The following is a 23910-nucleotide window of genomic DNA, read 5'->3' as shown; positions in this document are numbered from 1 at the left end:
TTTACACGTTATATACCATCCTGAGGGAATCTTTTCATAAAGGCAGTTAATAAATCCCAATACATACTGTATATAGATAATTGAATTGAAATAGAACCTAATTGCAATTCTGTAGGGAACTGGGCAACAGCATTAGTTAAGTTAAAACACCACTAACTAAAGCTGAAACAAAAGAATGTTCCTGTAGAATACATCCAGGCAGTATCTATTCAGCATGCATGAGAATGGCTGAAGTAACAACATATGAACTGGAAATCAGGTTTAAAAAGTGCCTTCTGCTGGAAGAGGCATGGTTCACATGGAGTGCCCCACTCTTGACTCACTTACCATCTCTCCTCAAAGTTAGTTAGTTACTTTATTTGATATACCACAATTATTAACACAAATGTTAAACCAAAGCGGTTAAAAATCAATAAGGACACACAGGGTAGATAGACCATGACAAAAAAAACCCCCAACAACTCTGAAACAAATAGGCTAACAAGGGAGAGGAAGGTTTACAATATGTTATAAGGAAGAACAAAAGCAGGAAACTGCAAAAAATCATTGATCGGACAGCCAGAACTAACAGTGCAATGGCTAATAACAAGAGCCCTTCTCCTTTCAAAGAGAGACAAAAGTAGTGTCCCCAAAATCTACATTCCAGTTCCTTGTCTACCTACCATCTATAAGCTGATTATAAGAAAAAACTTTTTTTGATTGCATTCCACACCCCCAAATAATAAAAGCACCTTGAAATGTAGAAATTAAAACCTGGATTGGTCAAGTACATCAATTCACCATGAAAATGTAGTGGACTACATTGCACCTAATGTATGATGACAGACAGTTTGTCATGCTAATATTAAGATCTAGCGAGGAATATTTTGGGAAGATTCTCTGTCACCACTCTTGTGTTGTTGTAGCACTAAATCACTTCTTGGGCCATAAATTTATTATCTCCAGAGATGCTACTGACCTGCAGGTAACATTACGCTTTCTGTTTGTAGATGATTTGAAGCTTTACAGCTTCTATGATTGTCACTTAATGCAATAATTCTTTAGTGAAAAGCTTCTCAAATAACGTCAGGATGACTCTTGGCCTGGAAAAATGTACAAAGCAGTCTTCCTTTGAGGAAATTTGAGTGAAGCTGAAAACATCTGACTGTTACATGTTGAGCAGGAAGGTGTACAGAGATATCTAGGAGTAGAGAAAGGAGCAGCCATCCAGCACAAATTACAGAGTGAAAAAATCGGTAAAGAATATTACAGGAGACAGAAACTGATATTGAAACATGCTTTAACAACATAAATTAAGATGCAAGCCATCAATCAGCTTGCAATTCCTGGTACTTTAGCTTTGCAGTTGTAAACTGTCCCCAAGACATCTTTTTTTTAAAAAAATAAATAAATATTTTATTACTTTTCCAAAAAACATGACAATGCAATATACATTTTAACAATCAAAGAATAAAGCTCAAAATGCATTTTCATCTTACAAATATATACATACAGTGTCTTTATCCCACCCACCCTTCCATTAAGTAAACAATAAATCAATAATGAATTATAAATACAAATTATATTTTCAAAATCTTTATCTTATAAAATACTAAAGTATTCCCTCCCTCCCACCCTGGATGTGAATAGAAGTACAGTGGTACCTCGGTTTACGAGTGCACCGGTTTGCGAGTGTTTTGCAAGACGAGCAAAACATTTGCAAAATCGGCACCTTGGAAACCGAGCGTGCCTCGATTTTTGAGCGGCGCCCCCCCCCCATCCCCCCGCGATCCGGCACCCTCCCGCCGTGATTCGGCACCCCCCCCCCCTTGCTGCAATCTGAAGTCCCCCAGACCCACCCGAACCCGCTTCTTACTGTCATCTGGGCCTGGGCACTGGCCCCGGCATGTCCTGTGCGTTGGTGCCGGTGCCCGAAGATCGGTCTCCTCTTCTTGCTGGACCTTGAGCAAGTAGTTAAATTTAAGAATGAGACATTTACCCCCTCTTTTACTAATCGCTACCCAAATTAGTATATGATAAACACTAACGCGTCCATAGAGTAACATGCACGCATGAGCGCTTAGCGCACACTAATTCGATTAGCGCACCTTAGTAAAAGAGGGCCTCGGTAATGCAGAAAATGATTCACAGCAAGCATAATCAAATGGGATAACAGACATATAAATTCTATAAAACACCTCATTGAATTGCACATCTTATTGCAGTCCATGGCATGCTGGTGTCAGCAGACCTGTATTGCAAAAAGGCATTACTATTACTTATCATTTCTGTAGCGCTGCTAGGCATACGCAGTGCTGCACATCAGACATGGCATGGACAGTCCCTTCTTGAAAGAGCTTACTTGTGTAGTTAATAGTGCGTTTTATGCAGTATTTTATGTTTGAAAATCAATAAAGATTTAAAAAAAACAAAAAGAAAGCTTTCAATCTAGTTAACAAAAGGAAACTGGGAGGGGAGGAGTAGCCGAGTGGTTAGAACTACTGCCTTAGCATCCTCAGGTGAGTTTGATCCCAGCCCTGCTCCCTGTGACTCTGGGCAAGTCACTTGACCCTCCGTTGCCCCAGGTGCCACACTTAGATTAGGGAAAATACCTACGCGTACCTGGTTACTATTGATTGTATTGTAAACCACTTTGGGTGAATCTCTTCATGAAAGAGTGATAGTTATTTATTGGGATTTATTAACCACTCTTCATGAAAGAGTGGTTAACCACTAGGTTGTAAAACCATCAGGCTCATGATTCTAAAAGAACCGTGGAGAATGAAGAGGCTGTGATCAACTGGGACATTCCAGTTGAAAGTGGCAAAGGAGAAAACCTCAAAAATGGCATTGCTTAAAGAAACATCTGTACCGGACGACTATTTTCTACGACAGATGGAAGATCTTCAAGTACCAAGTTACACGATTGGTGATCAAGAAAACGTTGGAAATACATGGAAATAGTCATAGTTGTATTGTACGCCACTGACCTGGTTTATAAAGAACTTCTAAGTGTACCTTGCTATGTTGCCTGTGAACTGCAAAAGGAAGCCCTCTTTGGCACAGTGAGGCAAAAGTTAGCAGTGTATTTTGAGAGACTGAGATCATAACCTGGCTTATAAGCGAGGCTCGCTACGGTCATGGTACGTGCAGGCAGCCAGTTCTTAAGCTAGTGTTGGAAGAAAACCAGTTTCAGAGTGGGTGGGCAGTCGCTGGCAACTGTTAGAAGAAAGAAAAAAAAAAAAAAATGTAGCTGTTGAAGAAGTTGTTGATATTGAATTATTTGATCCTCTGGCTCACAGTTTCTTCATCCATGGTATGTTTATTATTACCCTGAGGGGTACACAAAACACAGGCAGATAGAATGCGTATTCTGGGTTGAGAAACTATGATATGTCCTTGTGGCTTCCTTGTCAGTTCCTGTGCCTCTTCTCTAATGATCTGTCAGCTATAAAAAGCGGACAACAGGAGAGGTGAGCGCAACATGCTGCATTTCTTGTGTGGAGCTGCCTCTGCTGCCAGCCCGAACAGAACAGAACCTCGGCCACATCCCTGGGAATGACCTGAAACAGGGAGATTGCTGCTGGTCCATCTCCCCCTCCTCCTGCCGTCATAACCTGCAGACTGGCCTGTAGAAGAAGAGGGGACTGCTTATGAATCCCTGTTTTGTCCTTTCATCATGTAAATTAAAGAACTAAGGCTGGTACTGGACAGACTTGCACAGTTTGTGTCCCATATGTGGTGATTTGGTGTCGGATGGGCTGGGGAGGGCATCAATGGGAACTCCACTAATTTGGAACATGAGGATGTTACAGGCCAGACTTTATGGTAAATATCCTTCAAACAGGATGGTTGGATAGGCTGGAGTGAGCTTGGACGGCAACTTCAGCATTTGGAACCTACGACAATACCAGGTGAACTTTACAGTCTATGACCCAGAAATATCAAAGAAGAGAGAAGTTAATTTAATCATGTATTTTTAATGGGTATAACTAATGGACAGACTGGATGGACCATTCAGGTCTTTATATTCCATCATTTATTATGTTACTATATCTGCTACTGCCACCTATAGAGGAGGTAGTGGATAGTATTTTTCCTGGAAGCTGCTGCTTTCTCTCTGAGTGGGGACTGGGAGAAAGGTTGGGCTTGGGGTTCTGCCACTGGGCGGAGAGATGGATGCAGACGGTGCTGGTAAGAGGGGTTCAGGGGACTTGTGAAGGATTAGAAAGAGGAGGAATGTAAGATGGAGGTAGGAGAAATGGAAGAATGCAGGCTTGATTTATAAGAGACAGTGCTATGGTGGGATGTAGGAAGAGACGGTCAGAGTAAAGAAAAAAGGGATCAGGAGGATACAGGACAGGAGGGAAAGATTGCTGGGCAGAGAATGGGATGTGGGGATCAGGGAGTAAAGGGCAGGAGAAAGAGGAAAGGTTTCAAGTTTATTTAGGCTTGATATACCGCTTATCCGTCCTAAGCGGTTTACAGAATACAAAGCTAAAAGTAATCTAAAACAGGGGGAATCTGACATATTCAATTAAAATTGGGTGGGAGAAAGGGTAATATAGAATGGAAGGAAAGAAATGGGAGGATGTAGAGAACATAAGAATAGCCTTACGGAGTCAGACCAATGGTCCAAATAGCCCACTATCCTGTCTTCATGGAGGCCAATCCAAGTTGCAAGTACCTGGAAAAACCCCAAATAGTAGCATTATTCCATGCCACCGATCCAGGGCAAGCAGTAGCTTCCCTTATGTCTGTCTCAACTGCAAACTATGGACTTTTCCTCCAGGAATTTGTCCAAACCTCTTTTAAAACCAGCTACATTAACTGCTCTTATCACGTCCTCTGGCAACTTCATCCTAAGGCATATGGGGCAGACTTAAAGATCTCAATCTGTATACTTTGGAGGAAAGGTGGGAGAGGGGAGTTATGATAGAGACATTTAAATACCTACGTGATGTAAATGTGCATGAGTCGAGTCTCTTTCATTTGAAAGGAAGCTCTGGAATGAGAGGGCATAGGATGAAGTTAAGAGATGATAGGCATAGGAGCAATCTAAGGAAGTACTTTTTTACAGAAAGGATGGTAGATGTATGGAACAGTCTCCCGGTAGAGATGGTGGAGAAGGAGACTATGATTTCAAGAAAGCCTGGGATAATCATAAGAACATAAGAATTGCCGCTGCTGGGTCAGACTAGTGGTCCATTGTAACCAGCAGTCCGCTCACGCGGCGGCCCTTAGGTCAAAGACTAGTGCCTTAACTGAGATTAACCTTAACTGCGTACGTTCTGGTTCAGCCGGAACTTGTCTAACTTTGTCTTGAATCCCTGAAGGGTGTTTTCCCCTATAACAGCCTCCGGAAGAGCGTTCCAGTTTTCTACTACTCTTTGGGTGAAGAAGAACTGCCTTATGTTTGTATGGAATCTATCCCCTTTTAACTTTAAAGAGTGCCCTCTACCTTGGAGAGGTGAACAACCTGTTTTTATCTACTAAGTCTATTCCCTTCATTATCTTGAATGTTTCGATCATGTCCCCTCTCAAGCTCCTCTTTTCAAGGGAGAAGAGGCCCAGTTTCTCTAATCTCTCACTGTGGGATCTCTTAGAGAGAGGAAGAGATAATGGTTACTGCGGATGGGCAGACTGGATGGGCCATTTGGCCTTTATCTGATAATGTTTCTATGTTTCTAACTCATTCCAGAGCTTAACTATTCTCTGATGTGATGTGGCTTTGCATGGCAGAGGGTAGGGTGTGGGAATTAGGTGGATGCTGGAAGAGGATGGGAAGAGGCACAAGTGGTCGGGGGTATTTAGGGAAAGGAAGGAGAGACAGGGTTGCTAGGCACAGGGTGCAAGGTACTTATAAATTTTTTCAGAGCTGAGATCATTTTTACTGTATATAAGGTTGAGTAATAGAGCTTTAAAGGCTCTGCCCACTGTTTTCCTTTCCATCTATTAATATTCTTCAATCAGTTGCTTAGAGTAAATTGAAATTCTTTAGGAACTAGAAGTTGATGGGGCAGTGCCTCATCGTTGTAAAGGACATGGAGGTAACCTGTGCACATCTGGCTTTATCTCTAGGCTCATGAAAACTCTTTTCCCTGTTACAGTAACTCTGATACTTCCTTCTTGGACTGAGTAGTTCCCCCTAATTCTTTCAGAACCAGAACCAGAACTGGGTTCCTGGTACTATCAAAACTTTCAGGGAAATGTTCACCTCTTTAAAAATACCCTCCCTCCCACTATTCTTCATCTGGTTATTGCAGCAAAGGTCCTGAGACTGGGAGCCAAGCACCAAGCAGTTCCAGAAGCCCCATGTCGTAGACTCTAAATCCAGTCATTGGGCATCTTTCATGTTGGTCACCATGAACCGCTACACACACACACTCTCATACTCTCACACCCCACCATTCACATTCACACTCACACTCACAACCCACCCTTCACACTCACACTCACACCCCAACACCCCACCCTTCACACTCACACCTCACCCTTCACACTCACACACACACCCCACCCTTCACACACACACACCGCCCACCCTTTCAGCAGCATTCATAACTAGCACTACCACTGAACTGCTCAGCATTCCATACGGATATCATTAACAAGTGGAACTGGGCTTACACGTATCATAATAACACCCAAATAGCTGTACAACAGTCATGGTTTAGTTATGGCTCAAGTACTGTGCTTCAGTATAGAGTTTCTTTTCCCCAAACTGTATTGTTAGTTGCCTTCGACTTGTATTGGACTCCTAGCAACTTAATAAAATCCAGATCTAAAAAGAAATTGATTTTGTGCTAGTCTGGTAAGGTCTTCCAGAGTCATCCCCATAGTTGTTTTCAGCATGTTCAGCCATCTGATTGCAGGTCGCCCTCTTCGTCTGGTTCCTTCAATCTTCCCAAACATGATGTCCTTCTCCAGTGATCTTTCTTGCCTGATGGTGTGACTAAAATAAGACAGTCTTAGCTTCGTCATTTGGGCTTTGAGTGACATAGTCTGGCTTGATATCTTCCAGAATCAATTTGTTAGTTCTTCTGGCAGTCCACAGCATGTATAAAATCATTTTGTGCTTCAATACAGACTTTTTTCCCCCCCAAACTGTACTCAAGAAATATTATAATGTTCACAGGGAGCATTTATAGATCTCATAGATACAAAATTCTGTGACGCCTGTGGGGAGCTGTTTAGTACCTTATATATATATTTTTTTTTTTTAAGTGAGTAATGATTGCCAGTTAGAAATGGATTTGAATTTTAAAGTAGATATCCCATGCTTGATTAAAAAAAAAAAAATTAATACTGTGGTGAAATTCTGTTCCATTCTGTTGAATGGGTGTGCTTGAGTACATGGATGCTTTTAGAAGGGCTACACATTCATTATGATTACTTCTGAGTCCAGAATTGCATGACCTGTCAATTCATTGTCTTTCTGCCCAAAAGGAGCCATTTTAGCATGGTAATATCAAGAGATAGTAGCCTTCTAGTTTATGAAATACAGGTCTCCCTCCATATTTGCAGGTTCAACATTCATGCCTTCATTTATTCACATGTGTTTGCCGCACACAGAGAAGAGCCAACAAACAGCTGATCGGTGCACTGCCAGCTGTTTGTTTTCCTTCATTTTTATTTTAATTTTTGGCACTCAAAACGCCCCCTTGGAGCCGACAGCTGAGCTGAAGCCAGAAAAAAAAGAGACTAGGGGAGCCACAGCGGGCAAGCTACCAGGAAGGCCTTGAAGAGAGTAGCTGGAGCACAGATGTACAACACGGCTGTGCCTTCCCAAACCTTCTGCCATGACGGAGGCTGCCACCTTCCTGCCTAAACCAAGGATGCCCTAAAAGCCTTGCGGAGGCGGCTCCTACTGCCATTCTTCTTTTTAAGCTGGCTGGGGGCCCTAAAGTTATTTGCAAATTTATGATATTCATGGGGAAGGGGGGGCTGCTCTACTAACCCCCATGAATATGGAAGGGGACCTGTACATCATTGAACGGTTGCTGCATATGAATATTTTCTGCTGAATTACAACTATGACTCTACAGTAAAGCAGAAATGAAGGGGATAGAACACTTCCTTTTTAAAGAGAGGCTGTAGAGGGCTTTTCAGCTTTGAGAAAAGATGACCGAGAAGAGAGACATTTATAAAATTGTGAATAGGGTGACATGCTTTAATAGGAAATGGTTGTTTAGCTTTTCAAACAACACAAAAACAAAAGGACGCTCCATGAAGCATATGACCAACAGATTTGAAGGCACATCGTATTCAGGGGTTTTTTCCGCACAATATGTCATTAAGATCTGGAATCTGTTGTTGGAGAATATGGCCAAGGTTGCAAAAATAGCAGGATTCAATAGATGATTGGACAAGTTCTGGTACGAAAGGTCCATAAACCATTATGATCCAGGTAGCCTTAGAGAGCCATCTTTCATTCCTAGAAACAAAGAATGGGAGGTAAATATGGGATATGCCAGATACTTTTAGCCTAGACTGGCTATTAAGACAGGAGACTTGGCTGGATTCACTCAGAGGGCCAGATTCTCTATAGCAGGGATCTCAAAGTCCCTACTTGAGGGCCGCAATCCAGTTGGGTTTTCAGGATTTTCCCAATAAATATGTATTTAGATCTCATGCATATTCATTGTGGAAATCCTGAAAACCCAACTGAATTGCAGCCCTCAAGGAGGGACTTTGAGACCCCTGCTCTATAGGGTGCCTACATTAGGTGCCACTAGGTGCCCTAAACGAGGATGCCTGACTTTGGAATCTGCACTCAACTTTTTTTTTTAACCGGCTTAATTGGTGTGGTAATTAACCATGCCAGTTCTCAAGCAATCAAAAAATAAAAATAAGCAATTAAAAGTTTGGCACTGATCTCTTAGGATATCTAGTGAAGCATAAGTGGAGGAGGCCTCAGACGCATAATGACACCTACCTGAAAAGTAGGCGTAGTTAGAGGCGGAAAGCATAAGAATAGCCTTAACAGGGTCAGACTTGACAGGGTCCATCTAGCCCAGTTTCCCATCTTCATGGAGGCCAATCCAAGTCGCAAGTTCCTGACAAAAACCCAAATAGTAGCAGCAGTCTATGCCACCAAGCCAAGAAAACAGTGGCTTCTCCCATGTCTATCTCAACAACAGACTATGGAATTTTCATGATCATTCTACCACATCCTCTGGCAACACATTCCAGAGCTTAACTATTCTCTGAGTGAAAAAATATTTCCTCCTATTGGTTTTAAAAGTATTACTCTGTAACTTCATCGAGTGTTCCCTAGTCTTTGTAAATCTTGATGCAGTAAAAAATCAATCCACTTGTACCCCTTCTACATCACTCAGGATTTTGTAGACTTTAATCATATCTCCCCTCAGCCGTCTCTTTTCCAAGCTGAAGAGCCCTAACCACTTTAGTCTTTCCTCGTATGAGAGGAGTTCCATCCTCTTTATCATCTTGGTGGCTCTTCTTTGAACCTTTTCTAGTGCCGCTATATCTTTTTTGAAATAAGGAGACCAGACCTGAATGCAATACTCAAGATGAGGTCGCACCATTATAACATTCTTAGTCTTGTTTACCATCCCTTTTCTAATAATTCCTAGCATCTTGTTTTCTTTCATGGCCAACACACATTGGGCGGAAGGTTTCATTGTATTGTCCATGATAACACCTAGATTTTTTTCTTGAGCACTAACCCCCAAGGTAAACCCTAGCATCTGGTAACTATGATTTGGATTATTTTTTCCCAATGTGCATCACTTTGCATTTGTCCACATTAAATTTCATCTGCCATTTGGACACCCAATCTGTCAATTTCCTAAGGTCTTCCTGCAGTTTTTCACAGTCTGCCTGCATTTTAACAACAGTTTAGTGTTATTTGCAAATTTAATCACCTCACTCGTAGTTCAAATATCCAGATCAGTTATAAATAAGTTAAATAGCACTTGTCCCAGTGGCACATCACTATTTACCCTCCTCCTCCTCCATCGAGAAAAATGGCCATCTAACCCTACCCTCTGTTTTCTATCTAATAACTAATTCCTAATCCACAATTGCATATTAACTCCTATCTCATGACTCTTTAATTTTCTCAGGAGCCTCTCATGAGAAACTTTGTCATAAGATTTCTGAAAATCTAGATACACTACATCAACCGACTCGCTTTTATCCACATGTTTATTCACACCTTCAAAGAAGTCAGGCAAATTGGTGAGGCAAGACCTTCCTTGGTTGAACCCATGCTGACTCTGTCTCATTAAATCATGCTTGTCTACATGTTGCACAATTTTATTTTATTTTTATAATTGTTTCCACTATTTTGCTTGGCACTGAGGTCAGGCTTACATGTTTGTAATTCCTCAGATCTCCCCTGGAACCCTTTTTTTAAAAATTGGTGTAACATTGGCCACCTTCCAATCTTTAGGTACTGCAGATGATTTTAGCAACAAGTTAAAGATCACTAACAACAGCTCAGCAATTTCATGTTTGAGTTCTTTCAGTACCCTGGGATATACTCTCCAGTCCAGGTGATTTATCACTCTTTAACTTGTCAATTTGGCTTAGTATACCTACCAGGTTCACAGATTTCTTTCAATTTCTCTGCCTCATCAACCTTGAAAGCCATTTCTGGTTCAAGAAAATTTCTTACATCTTCTTCCTTAAAGACCAAAGCAATGAATTCATTCAGTCGAGAGAAAGCGTTTCTGAGGGCATTGGACTACGGAGAATGGCGGCTCCTGTTGTGTTGGCTTTGGAACTGATTACCTGGTTTGGTAGTTTTCCTTCAAGCCACATGTCAGCTCAACTTATAGGCTGGTGTTGTCCAGGACCATGGGCATTAGATGCCATGGGTCGGAGCCTCACCTATTCTATAGATTAAGCCAGCCCTGACCCTATGTTATCAAATCCTGTTCCACTAGCTCACCTCAAGACATATAAGAATTGTCCTATTCCTTTCAGCAAGTTCTGGTTTATCATTCGAAGCATGGACTTTAAAAAAACAAAAACAACCCCCCCCCCCCAAACAAACAAACATTTTCTTTTATCTTTATTTAAGTTTTTGATTAAATGTTTATCCAAAAGTATAAAGCGTTGTACAAAATATTTAAAAATAGCTGGAAGATAAACATTTCAACTTATTAGACATAGATTAAACTAATTATTAGACATACATGAACAATGGGAAAAGGGGTGGAGAACCACAATTTTTATAGAAAGAATACATAGAAGGAAAATACAATAGGAGATGGGAAAAGCTTAAAAATTGCTGGAGTAGAAATGGGAAAAAGCTAAAAATTGCTGGAGTAGATATGTGTATGATTGTCAGTTATAGGCATCTTTAAAGAGGAAACATTTTAGACTGCTTTTGAATTTCTGCAAGTTTCGTTCGGCTCTTAGGTATAGAGGGAGAGAGTTCCAGATCAAAGGGGCAGTAGCTGAAAAAATAAGGGTACGACGAGTGCCAATTATCTTCAAGGATGGGATATTCAGGGAATGCTGTGAAGTTGATCTTAAGGCTGATACCTGTCCATCCCTCTTTGTCTGATATAAGAGCAGCAGCAGGAGGAAAGGTGGTCCTGACAAAATCTCAGCCATCCATATTGCAACCCCCTCTTAAATATACTAAAAATAGATTACAGTGTGGTAGCTATTTAGAAAGACAGCATTAAAGTTGGAGATAATAAAAGAGCAGTACAAGAGGGTAGCTTGGTTAGGTTGCAGGAGCAAGACTTTTCTTACAATGTGCACTTGTACCACCTCCTCTGCTTCAATCAGGCCAATGAGGAGAGAGGAGTGATGTCAGAATCTGGCTTCCATCTGATTGGGCTAAAACTTCTGGTCCAACTGAGGTGTTTTAGGACCCAGAAATTCAAGCCTGGTCAGATGCAAGCCAGATCTGAAGTCCTGCAGAGGGAGAGAAGCAGAGGTATGGTCAGAAAAGTACGGTACTTTTTAAAAAACCCCAAACCTTTTTAAACTTGTACTTCGTTACTAAGTACAAAAGTATACTTGTAACTCGTTACAATTAAAAGTACTGCAAATTGAACTTAAGTGCTGTAATGAAGTACAAGTACTTTGCTACTACCCGTCTCTGTACATGCCAGTGGTTTTATGGGAAAATAAATACACATTCTAAGATTTTTTTTTTTTTCAGCAAGGCACCCACAAACTGATCTTTGCCAGGCTTCTTTTTGATGTCAGTATGATAAAGTCAGTAGCGTACCAGGGGGGGGCAGGAGGAGCGGTCCGCCCCGGGAGCCAGCCCTGAGGGGGTGCTCCCGGCCTTGCCGTTCAGTCCCCCCCCACCCCCGAAGGACTGCTCGCCCCACTGACCTTCCTGCACCACCTATGAAGCAGCCGCAGCAGGATCGCGACGTCAGTGATCCCTGAGCTGCTTGGGCGCTGCTTCCTGCGCCGCGGTCCCGCCCCTCCTCTGACATCAGAGGAGGGGCGGGACCGTGGTGCAGGAAGCAGCGCCTAAGCAACGCAGGGATCACTGACGTCGCAAACCTGCTGCGGCTGCTTCATAGGTGGTGCGGGGAGGCCAGGGGGGCGAGCGGTCCTTCGGAGTGGGTCGGGGCATCAAGCCTTCAGGGTGGGGGGGGGGGCGGGCAGGCAGGCAGGCAGGCAGGCTGGCTTTCAAGGGGGAGGGGGGTGACAGGTAGGCAGGCAGGCCTTCAAGGGGGGGACAGGTAGGCCTTCAAGGGGGGAGGCAGGCCTTCTGGGGGGGACAGGCCTTCGGGGGGGGTGCAGGCCTTCAAGGGGGAGGGACAGGCCTTCAAGGGGGGCAGGCAGGCCTTCAAGGGGGGGACAGGCCTACAAGGGGGTGGGACAGGCCTACAAGGGGGTGGGACAGGCCTACAGGGGGGTGGGACAGGCCTTCAAGGGGGGGGGACAGGCCTTTGGGGGGGTACAGACTTTCAAGGGGGGGACAGGCCTACAAGGGGATGGGACAGGTCTTCAAGGGGGGTGCAGGTCTTCAAGGGGGGACAGACAGACCTTTAAGGGGGGACAGGCCTTTGGGGGGGACCCTGGTTTAGAAGTACACGGAGGGAAGGGGGTGTTCAAAGAGACGTGCATATGCCAAACTTTGGGGGGGGGAAGAAATAATGGGTCTGAAAATAGAGGAGAGGGAGAGAGATGATGGACCATGGGATTTAGGGAGGGAGGGAAGGAACAGAAAGGGAGAGAAATTGGACACAAGGGATGGTGTGGAGGAGGGATAGAGATAATGGATAGGAAGATAATTGGGAAAAGAAAGGGAGAGATGGTGGACTCTGGGGTGGTGGGGAAGGAGGGAGAGATGCCGGATGAAAGGGTAGTTAAGAAAAGGTGGATTTGTGGAGGGAGATGAAAAAAAGGAAAGATACCAGACTTCCTGGGGAGGGAAGGGAAATGGAAAGGGAGGACAGAGTTGGCAGATGGATGGTTAGCATGCAGAAAGAAGAAAGAAGGAGACCCTGGCAAGCAAGTTATCAGAAGAAAACCAGAGCCTTGGACCAATAAGATTTGAAATATAACCAGACAACAAAAGGTAGAAAAATTAATTTTATTTTCTGTTTTGTGATTACAATATGTCAGATTTGAAATGTGTATCCTGCCAGAGCTGGTGTTGGACCGCAAACGTGAGATAGGATTTAACAGAGAGAGAAAAAGTCCTTTTTGTTTCTTTATTTTATTTACACCACAGCGCCAGTGTGGTTAGGAGAAGCCAAAGGGGGTGAAAAAGCTATAAAACCCACCAGGAGTTTTGAAAAAAATCACCCAACTGGGCAGGAAAATCGAATTGAAAAACCAATTCAATAGGCTGAATCGAATCGAAATTTTTTTTCCTGAATCTGGCAGCATTAATTTGCGCTACTGTCTTAGACTTTAGGACCTGGGATTGGGGAGAGATGGCATCCTCAGTACTTTATAATGCAAGTGAAATGAGGATTTGGTCAGACTTTTGAAGGGTCTGCAGAAGAAAAATATTGTATAGGCCGGGGACATGAGACAGCAGGAAATGGGAACTTTTTTTCCTTCTATTTTTGTGAATGGAAAGGCTGAGGATGTCAGAGAGTTCAGTTAAAATATGTGCTTTATAAGAAAATATAATAATGTGTTTTATAAAGTTTATAGCATAGCTGGCCTATCCAGTGAGGTGTTCCTAGTGGTGGTGGTGGCAGCGTGTCAATGTGTTGAGAGGAAGAGGTGGTCTGGGAAATTCTGCTGAGCAAACTCCGGGCCCATTTCCACCCCCCAGTTAGTCCACTCCACTCAACTGGTTCACACACTGAGTGGGTCTTTGGGTGTTGTTTTGGGATCTCTTCCAATGGTTTATCAGTATCTCCTTCTGGTCCAAGGAAGGAAACTTTGTTATCCTTAGCATTGACCTACAGAATATGTTTGTAACAGCGCTGCTTGTGTGGCATTAGGCTATGTAGTGATCGAAATAAAAAAACAGACCTTTGCACATTTTTGCACTGTATGGTGGGTGTATGAGGAGATTCATATTTCCTGCACAGCTAAGTCCATGTGAAGTTACCTTGTGCTGTATTTGACATCTAGCAAGGTCTCTGTTTGAAAGGAAAGATCTAAACTTAAAAATGAAGTGGCCAGAAGTTATGATAAAAGCAGATAGTGTAGCTGGTTTTAAGAAAGATTTGGACAAATTCCTGGAGGAAAAGTCCATAATCTGTTATTAAGACATGGGGGAAGTGTCTGCTTGCCCTGGATCGGTAGCATGGAATGTTGCTACTCTTTGGGTTTTGACCAGGTATTAGTGTCCTGGATTGGCTACCATGAGAATGGGCTACTGGGCATGATGGACCATTGGTCTGACCCAGTTAGGCTATTCTTATGTTATGTTCTCATCTGTAGGGGCCTTTGTTTTTACTTCTAATTTTAATGTATTTTTTTTCTGGGAACTTTTCAGTGTTTTTTATAATGGGAACAAAAATGGAAGAGAATTAATGTGTGTGGGATGAGGGGGTAACTAATTTCTTCAGCTAAATAATTCAATCCACCTCAAACAGACATAGGAGAACTCACGCACCATTCACACACCCTCCAACCAAAAACGTCAAAAGGAAAAAACTGTTCGACAACCTCCTAGCCATTCAAGCTGCAACACTCGACCCCCAACTCTACAACCAATTGACATCGACCACAGACTGCAAAACCTTCAAAAAGAAATAAAAACCCTTCTATTCAAAAAACACATAAAACCGAACTAACACAATCAGAACTGTCCCAAGCATCACCTGCAACTACTCCATATGTACTTCTGATGTCATGACAATTCAGACATAATTTATGTTATGTTATGTTTGGAATATAAGAAAATTTTCACTGCCTGTTTCTATTCTGACCATTTATTCCGTTTCATGGTCATTACAAAAAATTTTTTTTACATAGGGGTGGGGGGTGTCAAAAAATGATGGGCCCCGGGTGCCACATACCCTAGGTACGCCACTGGATAAAGGTACTGTATATACTCGAATATAAACCTATATTTGGGGCAAAGCATAACCCAAAAATGGTAGGGGGGGTCTTAGTTTATATTTGAGTCTTTCCCCTCTTGGATCCATTGCAGGCCTCTCCCTGGGCTTACCTTATGCCCTGCTGGTCCAGTGGTAAGCAAGAGCGATCCTCCTATGCTCCTGCCCTGTACAGTTTCACTACTCAGAACGGCTGATGCAAGTTTAATTAACTGCCTTTTAATGAAGAGATTTACCAAAGCAGTTTACAATACATTGACTAGTGATCAGTATTCTTAAATATTCTTCTTATCTGTCCTGGCATGCATACAATCTAACTGTGGTATCTGGGGCCCAGAGTCACAGGGAGGAGGCTGGGATTGAATTTACAACCTCAGGGTGCTGAGGCAGAAGCTCTGCAGCAGCTCTAACCACTAGGCCACCCCTCCATGCCATAGGAGCCTTGCGAGACTGCCATGAGTTTGGTTTATATTCGAGTCAACCTTTTTTTCCTCTTTTTTTAGAGGGGAAAAAGTTACCTCTGTTTATATTCAGGTGGGTTTATATTTGAGTATATACGGTACTTCAATCTTTATGATTTACTGTATGCTGCAAGCTACAACTTAGTTAATTGCATTAGTACTTGGCAGTAGCTCATGACACATCGGTCTCCATAATTTATTACTTTGCTAGTAGGCAAGTAGGAGTATTTTTTTGCTTTGTTTCCTCTACTCTATCTGTATGCGTTGGTTAGAGAAATTTCCCAGATATATGGGACCTGATATTCAAGTTTCAAGTTTATTTATGGCTTGATATACTGACCATCACATGTATCTGGACGGGTTACAATATAAAAAATTAGAAAAATCTAATAAAATTTAAGATTTAGTTAAAATAAAATAAAAGTGGGGTAAAACTAGGACTGAGACAGATTAAGACTTGTTAGAAACAAAAGGTGCTAAGGGATAGGGATAGGGAAGTTTTAATTACAATATGTAAATAAAAATAAAAAGGAGGGATAGGAAGTAACAAAAGGAAGACGGGGATGTTGCTTCTTAAAAGCATTTTTTTTAAAATTTCTCTTATTCATAGGCATCTTTAAAGAGAAATGTTTTAAGATTTGTTTTAAATTTATTCACAAAGCATTTCTATGTTTGGCAACATCCTAACCATGTGTTTTTAGTGGAAGCTGAATATTTGTGCTTCAGACCGTCTCTCTCTGAACAGGAGTTGTCGCGTCCCTCCCCCTCCCCCCCCCCCCCCCGGCAACAAATGGGCCTATTTTATAATCCCTGGTGTAGTCGGAGCAGGAGTGATCCAGAGTCTTTCCTGCCTATCCTGGCTCTGCTCTAAAAATGGCTGCCATGATCTCTAGTGGAAGTCTTGAGCATATTTTCACTGAAGGGCTCCTTTCATAAAGCCAGGGTAGCGAGTCCCAACGAGGCAAATGTGACGCGGCCCATAGGAAATAAACGGGCAATGTTGCATTTGCCATGTGGGAATCGCTACCCTGGCTTTGGAAAAGGAGCCCTAAAATGTTAAATTGTGTGCGCGAGTTTTTAAAATTAGGGAGATTGTGGGCTCCTTTTGCTAAGGTGCGCTAGCGTTTTTAGTGCACGCACAAAATTACCACGCAGTACACCGCGCGGTACGCTTCTAGAATAACGCCAGCTCAATGCTGGTGTTAAGGTCTAGCGCACGCGGCAATTTAGCGCACGCTACTCCGCGCGTTAAGGCCCTAACGCACCTTAGTAAAAGGAGCCCTGTGTGTTTGAGACCCCAGTCATAGACAATAGCATTATGCAGTAAACACAATTCGATCAGTTAGTAGTGGAGTTAATTGCTTATAAAGAGTGCCTACATTTTTTTTTTTTCAATCTTAATTCTTACCAAAATATGTTTTTCAAGTTGGAAAACTACCATCAGGAGTTGAGTTTCTTAATGCTCATACTGACTTCCCCCCCCCCCCGCCTCCAAGGTTTCTTTTAGATGAGCACTACATAAACTGGCTAGTCCCACCCCTACTACCAAACTCCCTATGCTGCAGTCAGTACATGGAGCATTTATATTTAATCCCTCGTACTTTATTTATGTCAACGGTCAATTCAGTTTCCGATTTTATAAACACAATCCGGCTCCTAGCAACAGAGTTTAAGAATAAGAGTTGTGAAGTGGAACCAAAATAATTTTGCAGACGTGAAAGCACTGTGGTATAGGGAATGATTGGGAATTAACCCCTTAGTAAAACTGGCTAACGTACTTCTTGAAATTCCTGCTCAAAGGCTTTGGGCTCCTTTTACTAAGCTGCGTTAGGGTTTTTTGCGCACGCTAAACCCCGCGCGCTATGTGGCTAGAACTAACGCCAGCTCAATGCTGGCGTTAGCATCTAGCATGCGGTATTCCACGTGTTAATGCCCTAACGTGGCTTAGTAAAAGGAGCCCTTTATTTATGGAAAATTTGCTTTGCACCCCTAGCGCTGATGAATTAAGTAGCAGTCCCAATTAGATTCAGCAGAATGTCACGTTGGTCCTGCTGCAGCCTCCGGCTCTCTCCTCTGTTTTCTACCTTATATCTTATTTCTTATGTATTGGCAATACAATGGGCCTATTTCTTACTCTTGAACAGTCCCTCTGCTTTCAGACATCACCTTCCATAACTCTATTTTTCAGTTGTTTATCAAACATTTGCAGTTTGGTGTATCACTGTGATGCTTGTGTGGAGATTTGATGAGGACCAGTGCAGCAGAGGTTTGGCTTACGTAGATTTGTGAGCAAGTGGGAGAAACTTTTTTTAAGTTAATATCCCTTCAGAAATGAAATATATAGTAGATCAGGGCAAAAAGTGGGCATTTTTTTTATGATTCAACTGCCAGTCAGATCATTTTGAACTTCCCTTGTTCCTGTCGGTGCTTCTGCTTTCAGGTCTGTGGATTGCAGTCCAGGACATGGCGTGTGCATGTTCCCAGCTGTTTTGTTTCTTATTTTCAGCAGCCAAGCAGCTGTGGAAGACATGCCAACAGTGCCGCCAAACAGAGCCATATAAGTCTTTGGAACAGCTAAAGATTGAATGCATTAAGGCACATGAAAAGTATTCTGTGCTTAGTGAGAAACCTGGCTGAGCCCGGTTTGCTTTGTCTATTAGGGTATTGTTCTTGTGGAGAGTAACTAAAATAATCTTTTTTTTTTTTTTTTTTTTGCAAATATGTTGACTTATGGGTTGTGCACTCTGTTTCTCTCTTACCCACACCATAAAGCAAACAAAATACAGTGGTGCCTCGCATAACGGACGCCTCGCACAGCGAACGCTGCGCACAACGAACTTTTTGTCGTGCTCCCCACAACGAACTTCGTTTCACACAACGAAGTCGCCCGAGGGGCCCGGGGGGGGGCGGAACTACTCTCGCCGAAGCCGGGAACAGCAGCACCCATGCAGAGAAGGAGAAGACGGCGTGTAGGGGACTCCAGTAAATGCAGAGCAGCAGCTGTGGCAATCAAAAAAAGAGGAGGTCTGCTGTTAAGGTGGACCAGGGTCCTGGAAAATTCGTGAAATCCTGCAATATTACCAGGATCTCAATACAAGTCCATGAGGATCCTGGAGATCCTGCAAATCCTGGTTTTACCCAGACCCAATTCTCTGGTCCTATCTTACGAGACCTGACCCATTTACAGCAAGTTAAGCCATGTTTAAGCTAACGAAAAAAAATCCAGAAAACATCAAAAGATTATTTCCTTTTTAACAAATAGTAATACTGTACCATGAAATACTGTTCCATCATCTCCCTCCACCTTACCCTGGATGCCGAGTTCTCCGGCCCTCTTTCTCGGCCAGCCGCACGCTTTCAGGGAGCAGCGCACGCGCGCATGCTCTGTTGCTCAATCTTCTCCTCTGACGCAACCGGAAACCGGAAGTTGCAGGAGAGTAGAACATTGACCAACTCCAGCAGCTGCGCGTGCACAGCTTTCTGGAAGCGTGCGGCTGGGTGAGGGAGAGGGCCGGCAGACTCCGCATACAAGGTGAGGTGGAGGGAGGGAAATGTAGGGCTGCAGAACGAATTATTGTGTTTTAAATGTATTCTTATGGGAAAACAGGGCTGCAGAACGAATTATTGTGTTTTAAATGTATTCTTATGGGAAAACGCGTTTCACACAACGAACGTTTCACATAACAAACTTGCTCCTGGAACGGATTAAGTTCGTTGTGTGAGGCACCACTGTATGTAACTGTTCTCTCAAAATGTATTTTTTCCCCCTAATAAACTGTTTAAAAAGAGTATATACATTTCCTAAACTGAATTTCCCTGCAGGTTAAGGTGCACAAGATCCTTCATTAAATACTTCTTAGAAGATGGTCATTAATGTAAAAACATAAAAGTTGCCATACTGGAACAGATCGAAGGTCCATCAAGTCCAGTATCCTGGTCATAAGTACCTGGCAAGATCGCAGCGAGTAAAACCAAATTTTATGCTGCTTATCCAAGGAATAAGCAGTGGATTTTCCCAAGTCCATCTTAATAATGATGTATGGACTGTTCTTTTAGGAAATGATCCAAACCTTTTTTAAACCCTGCTAAGCTGACTGCTTTCACCACATTCTCTGGCAATAAATTCCAGAGTTTAATTACACATTGAGTGGAGAACTATTTTAGCTGGTTTGTTTTAAATCTACCACTTAGTAACTTTATTGCATACCCCTAGTTCTATTCTTTTTGGGAAGAGTAAACACGCAATCTACATCTACCCGTTCCACTCCACTAAGTATTTTATAGACCTCTATCATATTTCCCCATTAGCCGTCTTCATGCTGTAGAGCACAAACCACTTTAGCCATTCTTCTTAAGGAAGTCATCCTATCCCCTTTATCATATTTGTCGCCATTCTCTGTACCCTTTTTAATTCCTCTGGTTTTGTTTTGGTTTTTTTTTAGATGCTGTGACCAGAATTGCATTTAGTATTTTAGGTGTGGCTGCACCACAGAACAATACAATTACATTACATTAGTATTTATGGATTGCTAATATGCCCTAGAAGGAGTTCAATGCAGTGCTTGGCCCCATGTCTAGGGTTTACATTATTTCATTAGGGTTCATGACATAGATCTCTTGGTTTATGTTCTTGTAGGCACATGATTATGGTATATGGTTTGGAGAGAAAATTGGATCCACAAAAGGTTAATCGACTGAGAGAAAGAAAAAAACCATCTAATTAAATGATTAAATGATTTAATTCAGTAAAATGAAGGAAAGAATCTCAGAATTGCCACTCCAAGGATCATAATAATATCATACAGGGAAAAGAAAAGAAAAAGAAAAAAAAGATAATTTAATATTGCTATTTGCACATTAATCTTTAAAAAATTAAAATAAGAATAAGTTTTTAATTCAAGTATAAAATCAAAAAGTACTGAGTAGTGTAGTTGTAAATTTATAAAATAGTTGCAAATTAAGTCACGTTGATATATGAAGGTTTTGGATCAATGAAAGATACCCACGCCACATTTCCCTGTATGGATGATATGATTATGATCCTTGAAGTGGCAATTCTGAGATTCTTTCCTTCATTTTACTGAATTAAATCATTTAATTAGATGGGTTTTTTTTTCTTTCTCTCAGTCGATTAACCTTTTGTGGATCTAAGTATTTGTGGTTATTTTTTCTTTTTTTGTATTATTTTGGAGAGAAAATTGGCCATATCTAGTCTTGTAATCTGAAAACTCTTTAATAACTAATATCTGCATGATATCCACATGTACCTTTTTCTAGTATGATTAGGCCCTTCATCTCCTTTTCTATTCTTTTCTCCTCTTCCCCCTTCCCTCCCACTATGTCCCAAGACACCCTTTTCCCAATGCAGGTCGCCATGAGCCTGTTTAGGTTTGCGCGACGCACAAATATTAGATTAGATTTGATTGTAATCTTGACATTATGGGTTCTGGAATGAGTAAGGTGACCATACGTTCTGTTTTGAATGGGATCGTCCCATTTTTAGCTCACCTGTCCCGTTGTCCCGACACAGAACTTCAGGACACCGAAATGTCCCATTTTCAAAGGGAGCTAAAAGCGGACCACTCCTGCCTATTTGTCTAAGCCACGGCTGCACTAACATCATCTTCGTGCAGTGACTACACAAGCCTCCCCCGACATCAATTCTGATGTTGGAGAGGAAGTTCCGGACCAGCCAATCACTGCCTGGCTGACCCGAAACTTCCTCATTGATGTCGGGGGGAGGGGGGCTTGTGCAGTCGCTGCACAAAGATGATGTTAGTGCGGCGGTGGCTTGGACAAATATGCGGCGGTGGTGGCTTGGGGGGGCAGGATAGAGAATGAAAGACAGAGAGAGGGAGGGAGGGGGGAGAGAGAATGAAAGACAGGGGGGGGGAGCAAGGAGAGAGAAAGACAGAAAGAAAGAAATGAAAGAAAGGATGCACAGTCAGAAGGAAGTGCAACCAAAGACTCATGAAATTACCAGACAACAAAGGTAAGAAAAATGATTTTATTTTCAATTTTGTGATCAAAATGTGTCAGTTTTGAGAATTTATATCTGCTGTCTATATTTTGCACTATATTTAACGGCTTCCGGGGGGGGGAGGGGTCCAGGATCCGGGGAGGGTCCGGTTCCGTTTTGTGGGAAAAAATAAATGGTCACGTTAGGGATGAGTGTCAGTTTCCTAGTTTGTATGGGATGGCTATGTAGAGAGCTTGATCATCTATCAAGATGGGAGAGGTGGTTTGTGTCTTGTTTGGTTTGTGTGGGTTGTATCCTGTTGTTTGTTGGGAGAGGAGTAAGATATTTTCCAGAAAGATTGGTTTTTAGGCCTTTATGAAAGTTTTGGTAGGAGGGTGTATTCCATAATTATTCTGGTAAAGGATTCCACCATTTTGCTACCAGGTATGGAAAGGTTGTAGAGTGAATAGGTTTGTATTTGATTCCTCTAGGATTTGGGAATCTTATTATCATATGGCTGTTGTCCTTCCCCTATTTGTCTTTCCTATCCGATATTGTAATTCTTACCCTCCTTTCCCATTGACACAGTAAGTCCTGTACGTCTTTTGTACGTTTGACATATTGAATCCCCTGAATGTTTTTAGCTATGTTCATCGCTTAGAAGTATGATTAAGCAATTTATCAAATTTTAAATAAAACTTGAAACTTGATCAGGTTATATTTGTCAGTAGGTGGTGTTTCGCCATGGAAGATTAAAAAGATCAGTGTAAATAGTTAAAAAATACACCTTGCTTTGAAGGGGAGCCACTGTAGTTCAAGGTATAGGCGTGTCACTTTGCATTATTTAGGTGCTGTGAAACTAAGTCTGGCTGCTACTAATTGTTTGGTAGGGTTTTTAAAAAATATATATATTTTCTTTGCATCCTACATAAAGGACATTGCAGTAATCTGGTTGGGATAGTACCAGTGACTGAACCAAGATCAGGCACTATAACATTTTCATCTTTGTTCCTGAAGCAATAAAAAAATAGAAACTGCTAATCAAAATTAAGACCAATATACTTAAAATTGCAAAAAGAAGTATTAACAGTAGCTTGTATATCACTGCACAGTGGCTTTGTTTTTAAAACATTGTTTAAATCATCATGGGGTCCTTTTGCTAAGGCGCGTTAAATATTAGTACGTGCTAAACGCTAACACGTCCATAGACTATAATGGACGCATGCGCTAAAACGGCTAGGGCGCCTTCGTAAAAGGACCCCATGTTTCCTATATGCATATCATGTATAGTCTCTGCTATGATTACTATTATTTTATTTTATTTTATTGTGTTTGTTACTGTTTTATTAATGCTTTTTTGATGTTTCTTTTGAATCTTAATATTTTAAAACACATTTTATGTAGAGTTTGTTTTTGAGTGTGTTGATATAATGTTTATATGTTTTTATGTATTCAGAATCCTGATCCAGGCCCTTTGGTCGAAACACGATTCATGTTGAGTCCATTTTTATCTATAATAAATCATCTGGCTTCTAGGCCAGTTGTTGTCTCTGCCCTTGTGTTTTGACTTGCTTTTGGATTTGCGATGATGTGACTCTGTACAGTGCTGCGTATGTCTGGTAGCGCTATAGAAATAATTAATAGCAGTAGTAGATTTGTCTTTGGTTTTTGTGAGGAAAAAAAAAAGATCCATCTGCCCAAAATGTCCAAATTAAGATTTTGGAACAGTAGCATTTGGACACCTATACCGCAGTCCCCCCAAATAGCACGTCATGGGTATAAATATATGAGTAGACCCTTTGCTAAAATTGTTATATGTGGATAAACATTTAGCTGTGTAAATCAGCTTTTTATATGTGTAAATGGCTTCTGACCCTGCTAAAAAGACTTCTACAGTCTGCAAGTCAGATAGCTACGAGTTAATTCTGTCATCCTAGAAATATAAAAAAGCCATGTAGAATTTGTCCCAAGTTTTTAATTTTAGCATTTTTGGACACAAGTTCTGCAATGTGTTGTTTTTCCCCCCCCCCCC

General features: G+C 41.9%; 1 protein-coding gene across 6 annotated transcripts in view; it reads left to right on the top strand.

The window, feature by feature from the left end:
* The window catches only part of NPNT (nephronectin), a 168644-nt gene that overhangs the window by 57084 nt on the left and 87650 nt on the right, over positions 1-23910 (top strand). The gene's annotated exons all lie outside the window — the stretch shown is intronic.

Source organism: Geotrypetes seraphini, chromosome 1 (genome assembly GCF_902459505.1).
Source record: "Geotrypetes seraphini chromosome 1, aGeoSer1.1, whole genome shotgun sequence".
NCBI lineage: Eukaryota > Metazoa > Chordata > Amphibia > Gymnophiona > Dermophiidae > Geotrypetes > Geotrypetes seraphini.
Note: the sequence above shows the minus strand (reverse complement) of the source record. Positions and strands in the feature narration are given on the sequence as shown.